Below are 6,643 nucleotides of genomic sequence, written 5' to 3'. Positions count from 1 at the left end.
TTTCAATGGTCTCATTAACAGATAGTAGTCTCCTTATTTATGTTGGTTGTTAGCTTGCATAACTGATATGTGTATAATTGTAAGGACATTTCATGTTTAATGGATAATATTTAAATGTACAGAGTGGGTGAGCTCCATTCTGACAGGCTGATCAGATCCAATCAGGATGCTGCCTAGTAGGCTATTTATAGGTAAAGCACCATGCAGGCAGACTACCTGTCAGTGCTTTATAGGTCTGATGCATATAATCCAGAGTGGATGAGCTCTATTCCTGACAGGCTGATCAGATTGAATAGCAGCCTCAGAGGATGCTGCCTTGTAGACTGTTTCATATGTAAGATTCCTAGCGACAGACTACAGGAAGTATCTTCATTTTCAGCCTCTGAAGAAGTGACATTTTTTTGACCTTCTGGAGGAGCTTGAGAAGGAGCGGATGTCTCTCCAGAGCAGGGCATCATTTGGAGTGATAACAGGGAGTGGCATTAAGTGGTGAGGAGGATCAGTTCAAATTGAAGCTTCCCGGAGTCTGTGACTTCCGCCGTTTGGTGAGAAGCAGATCTGTTGGAGAGCGTGGGGAAACGGAGAAGACATTGTCTGTGTTACTGAGTTTTGATGTCTTTGCCCGACAAGCTCAAGTTAGGACTGTGTTAGTTTTCCTGTGGGAGGTTTTGTTCTGCACTACTCTGGTGTTTTAGGTGCCAAGTTTATGGGCATGTTGCAACAGTGTACAGGAGGGAGATACCTAGATATGAGAAGTGTACAGGAGGGAGATGCCTAGATATGAGAAGTGTCAGAGGGAGATGCCTAGATATGAGAAGTGTACAGAGGGAGATGCCTAGATATGAGAAGTGTACAGGAGGGAGAGCTAGATAAGAAGAAGTGTAAGGAGGGAGATGCCTGAGTATGAGAAGTGTACAGGAGGGAGATGCCTAGATTATGAGAAGTGTACAGGAGGGAGATGCCTAGGTATGAGAAGTGTACAGGAGGGAGATGCCTAGATATGAGAAGTGTACAGAGGGGGATGCCTTAGATATGAGAAGTGTACAGGAGGGAGATGCCTAGATATGAGAAGTGTACAGGAGGAATCCTAGATATGAGAAGTGTACAGGAGGGAGATGCCAAGATATGAGAAGTGTACAGGAGGGCATGAGACGAAGTGGTATCGGTTGAGAGACTGTGTGGTATCGGTTGAGAGACTTGTGTGTTGTTTTGGGGGGTGATCATGGGGCTGGAGATCAGAGGTGTCTGCTGAGAGAAAGGCAGGTTGAGGTTGCCAGGGTTACAGTAGTACAGAAGGTGTCGTATGATGAAGCAATGAAGAGATAGTATAGAGGAGATGGGTCCAGGGTGAGGGATCCTGAGAGGATCCCTGTGACTAGGCCGACTGAAATTGTGTTTTATGATTTTTACACATTTGGAACCACAGGTCATGTATGTTGGATGTGTTGTTGAACCAAAGGTCATGTATGTTGGATGTGTTGTTGAACCAAAGGTCATGTATGTTGGATGTGTTGTTGAACCAAAGGTCATGTATGTTGGATGTGTTGTTGAACCAAAGGTCATGTATGTTGGATGTGTTGTTGAACCAAAGGTCATGAATGTTGGATGTGTTGTTGAACCACAGGTCATGTATGTTGGATGTGTTGTTGAACCAAAGGTCATGTATGTTGGATGTGTTGTTGAACCAAAGGCCATGTATGTTGGATGTGTTGTTGAACAAAGGCCATGTATGTTGGATGTGATGTTGAACCACAGGCCAATGTATGTTGGAGTGAGAGAGACAACGAGAGAGAGGGATGTGAGGGAGAACAGGCCTGAACCTGAAAAATAAATGAGATGAGCTTTCGCGACGAATGATCATTCCAGACTCTGTTTCTATTGAGAGATAAAAGGTAAGACGACGATTCTGTATTCATTAGTTGATGATATTGTTATGTGTATTCATTATGTTGATGATATTGTTATGTATATTCATATAGTTGATGATATTGTTATGTGTATTCATATAGTTGATGATATTGTTATGTGTATTCATATAGTTGATGTATTGTTATGTGTATTCATATAGTTGATGATATTGTTATATGTATTCATATAGTTGGTGATATTGTATGTGTATTCATATAGTTGATGTATTGTATGTGTATTCATATAGTTGATGATATTGTTATGTGTATTCATATAGTTGATGATATTGTTATGTGATTTCATATAGTTGATGATATTGTTATGTGTATTCATATAGTTGATGATATTGTTATGTGTATTCTATAGTTGATGATATTGTTATGTGTATTGTCGTGGAAATGTCCTGTATTACCAAATCATGAGAGAGCAAACTACACACAAGTCAGAGTATATTATAAAGTCCATCTTTAATTATTATATGAGCTTCACTATAAATGAATTCTCTGATAGTGTGAACATAATGGCAACTGAGATCCTTTATAGCAAAATCCACCCCCTAGTCGACATGACAAACCACAGGTCTTAGGAACATTACACAAAGGAAGACTTTACTTCAGAGAGAAGTATCCCATAGCCAGACAGCATTAGCTATACATTATTGTTCAGTTTGCTCTCCTAAAACGAGGTTCTACTTCTCGTTCTTGGTACCACTTAGGACCAAAACATTACCTCATCCAATGGCATATATCAATTGTCAATTCTAGATACCCCCATATCAAATACACCCCCTCCTGGACCAGATCACGGAGAGGAGTGACTGGCACACAGACATTGTGGAGCCAACTAACTGGTTCCCCATTAATCACACCATCCCTTCACATGGAATAGTTACAGACACATTCACAGATAAGACAAACCTGACCTCTCCCCTCTCTGGGCCCCAAGTAACTTTTCCCACATAAGCATACTTATGAACATTGATAAAACATCTTATTTATCAATGTTACCTAAAGAATTCTGATTCTGCCACAACATTATTCATATAGTTGATGATATTATTTGTGGAGTGTTATAATAGGCTAACATTCTTTAAAATGTATTTGATGTAAATTAGATGCGGAGGTGAATTCGTTCTGTGCCCATCTGTGTTCCCCAGGGTGATCTCCCTGGTCTCCCTAGGTCTATAGACTTGTCTTCTCTAACAGGCTTAAAACACAACAAGCAACAAACAAACATTTTCTCTTTCTAGTCTGCTGTTTATGCTTTTCACTCAGGAAGGTACTTTGTGTGAAAGAGACAAATAAATATTTTGAAAAGCCTAACAACAAAGTTTACTTCCTCAACACAGGTTGTGCCCACCTTAGTAAAATGTTTGGCAACGGAAACCGTTTAGGTCACGTTGTACAGAGTTTGGCGTTAACGGTTTGTGCAACATTGTAAACTATTGGCTGTAGAGTAAACTATTGAATATGACCCAGGTTGTAGCCTACGACTCTGCTGTTGATACCTGCCTGATGCTGAAACCTGAACGTAGCCTGAGGGGTGTACTATGATGAAAGCTAGATATACTGGTTTTCTAGAGCTAGCCAGATTCAGTTAGCTTCACAATCCAGCTCAGGCCTCATCCATCAGAATATACAGAGCGCTAGCCAGATTCAGTTAGCTTCACAATCCAGCTCAGGCCTCATCCATCAGAATATACAGAGCGCTAGCCAGATTCAGTTAGCTTCACATTCCAGCTCAGGCCTCATCCATCAGAATATACAGAGTGCTAGACAGCTTCAGTTAGCTTCACATTCCAGCTCAGGCCTCATCCATCAGAATATACAGAGTCAGGGTCAGGCCTCATCCATCAGAATATACAGAGTGCCAGCCAGGTTCAGTTAGCTTCACATTACAGCTCAGGCCTCATCCATCCGAAAATACAGAGCGCTCGTCATCAGGAAGGTGCTCTCTCAGCAGAACGGAAAATATCTCAATGACTTGACATGTTCTGGTTATGAAATCAGGCTACAAGGTGAGAATCCTGACACTAATACAACCCTATTTATACTGATACTGGGTTAACCCTAATTATATTGATACTGGGTTAACACTATTGATACTGATAATGGGTTAACCCTATTGATACTGAGTTAACCCTATTTATACTTATACTGGCTTAACCCTATTTATACTGATACTGGGTTAACCYTATTGATACTGAGTTAACCCAGTTAACAGCTAGAAAGCCGGTGACGTCGACCGCCGAACGCCACCCGAACATGGAGAGGCACAAACTTCGGCGGAAGTCGGTACAGTACCCCCACTTTACGCGTGGCTCCAGCAGTGCGCCGACACCGGCCTCAGGGACGACCCAGAAGACGAGGCGCAGGGCGATCCGGGTAGAGACAGTGAAATTCCTGCAGTAAGGAAGGGTCCAGGATGTCCTCCACCGGCACCCAGCATCTCTCCTTGGGACCGTACCTCTCCCACTCCACGAGGTACTGAAGGCCCCTCGCCCGACGCCTTGAGTCCATGATGGCTCGCACAGTATACGCCGGGGCCCCCTCGATGTCCAGAGGGGGCGGAGGAACCTCGCTCACCTCAGACTGCTGGAGCRGACCATCCACCACCGGCCTGAGGAGAGACACATGGAACGAGGGGTTAATACGGTAATCAGGGGGAAGCTGTACCGTATAACATACCTCGTTCAGTCTCCTCAGGACTTTAAATGGTCCAACAAACYGYGGACCCAGCTTCCGGCAGGGCAGGCGAAGGGGCAGATTTCGGGTCGAGAGCCAGACCCAGTCCCCCAGTGCATACACCGGGGCCTCACTGCGGTGGCGGTCGGCRCTCGCCTTCTGTCGCCTGATGGCCYGTTGCAGGCGCACATGGGCAGCGTCYMATGTCTCCTCCGAGCGCTGAAACCATTCATCCACCGCAGGTGYCTCGATCTGGCTCTGATRCCATGGTGCCAGGACCGGCTGATAACCTAGTACACACTGAAACGGAGACAGGTTAGTGGAGGAGTGGCAGAGGGAGTTTTGGGCCATCTCTGCCAAGGGGATGAAAGCCGCCCACTTCCCCGGCCGGTCCTGGCAATAGGACTGCAGAAACCTACCCACATCCTGGTTAACTCTCTCCACCTGCCCATTACTTTCGGGGTGAAACCCTGAAGTCGGGCTGACCGAGACCCCCAGACGTTCAATGAAAGCCCTCCAGACCCTCGATGTGAACTGGGGACCCCGATCAGACACTATATCCTCTGGCACCCCGTCGTGCTGGAAGACGTGTGTAAACAGGGCCTCCNGGGGACCCCGATCAGACACTATATCCTCTGGCACCCCGTCGTGCTGGAAGACGTGTGTAAACAGGGCCTCCGCAGTCTGTAGGGCTGTAGGGAGACCGGGCAAATGAAGGAGACGGCAGGACTTAGAAAACCGATCCACAACGACCAGAATCGTGGTTTTTCCTTGTGACGGAGGAAGATCCGTCACGAAATCCACCGATAGGTGTGTCCACGGCCGTTGTGGAACGGGTAGGGGTTGTAATTTCCCTCTGGGCAGGTGTCTAGGTGCCTTGCACTGGGCGCACACCGAGCAGGAGGAAACATAAATCCTCACATCCTTAGCTAAAGTGGACCATCAGTACTTCCCACTAAGACAGCGCACTGTCCGACCGATGCCGGGATGACCAGAGGAGGGTGACGTGTGGGCCCAACAGATCAATCGATCACGGACATCAAACGGAACGTACAGACACCCAACTGGACACTGGGTGGGAGTGGGCTCCRTACGTAACGCCCGCTCGATGTCAGCKTCAACCTCCCATACCACCGGTGCCACCAGRCAAGAAGCCGGGAGTATGGGAGTGGGATCCGTGGACCGCTCCTCTGTGTCATACATCCGGGACAGTGCATCTGCCTTAGCGTTCTGGGAACCTGGTTGGTAGGATAGGGTGAAAACACCAGCTGGTCGAGGGTAAGGGTGATGTCCCTGCAGGCCAGCTCCCGACGAACGTCCTCAAGTAGACTACACCGGTAATGGTCGATCATGGCCCTCTCATTCCATCCCGCGCTAGCAGCCAGGGTCCTGAAGTCCAGTGCGAAGTCCTGTGCGCTCCTCATCCCCTGTCTAAGATGGAACAAGCGTTCCCCCGCCGCCACTCTCCCCTCAGGGGGATGATCGAAGACCGCCCAGAAGCGGCAGGTGAAATCCTCATAGTGGACCAACGCTATTCCTCCCCATTTGGCGTTGGCCTACTCAAGCGCTTTCCCCAAAAAACAGGAGATGAGGGCGGACACGCTCTCATATCCCGAGGGAGCCGGGTGGACGGTCGCCAGGTAGGGCTCCAGCTGGAGCAGGAACCCCTGGCACCCGGCAGCCGTCYCATCATATGCCCTCGGGAGCGAGAGCCGAAATCCACTGGGTCCAGGTGACGGAGGGAAGGACTGCGGTGTGGGTTGGGGTGAAGTTGATGGGGGTGTGGGAAAACACCCTCTCTCCCATCGCTCCATGGTGTGCAGCACGCGATCCATGGCTGTGCCAAGATTTTGGAGCATCGTCGCATGCTGCTGGACACTGGTAACTGGTAACTGATAACGGAGGACTRGGTGCACCTTCTGACTCCATTTTTTGGTGCGTGTTTCTGTCATGTGTCAGTGTGCAGCGGTTAGGACGGAGTCAGGCGCAGGACACATAACTGAGTGAAAGATGTACTTTACTCGAAAAGAAACAACAATGATTTCCACGCA

The 6,643-nt window shown here is 47.5% G+C and overlaps 1 long non-coding RNA gene across 2 annotated transcripts in view; it reads left to right on the top strand.

Annotated features, from left to right (window-relative positions):
• The first annotated feature begins 478 nt into the window (after positions 1 to 478).
• The window catches only part of LOC139026349 (uncharacterized), a 22,779-nt gene continuing 16,614 nt past the window's right edge, over positions 479 to 6,643 (top strand). Inside the window, exon 1 of one of the 2 annotated variants that reach the window (XR_011478127.1) lies at positions 479 to 1,892. This is a non-coding gene — a long non-coding RNA (uncharacterized lncRNA). Of the gene's footprint in view, positions 1,893 to 3,786; positions 3,926 to 6,643 lie in introns of those variants that run through there. The other variant, XR_011478126.1, reaches the window with a different exon arrangement.

Source organism: Salvelinus sp. IW2-2015, unplaced genomic scaffold, assembly GCF_002910315.2.
Source record: "Salvelinus sp. IW2-2015 unplaced genomic scaffold, ASM291031v2 Un_scaffold4510, whole genome shotgun sequence".
In the NCBI taxonomy this organism is placed as follows: domain Eukaryota; kingdom Metazoa; phylum Chordata; class Actinopteri; order Salmoniformes; family Salmonidae; genus Salvelinus; species Salvelinus sp. IW2-2015.
The sequence above is the reverse complement of the archived record's forward strand: the minus strand, read 5'-3'. Positions and strand labels throughout refer to the sequence as shown.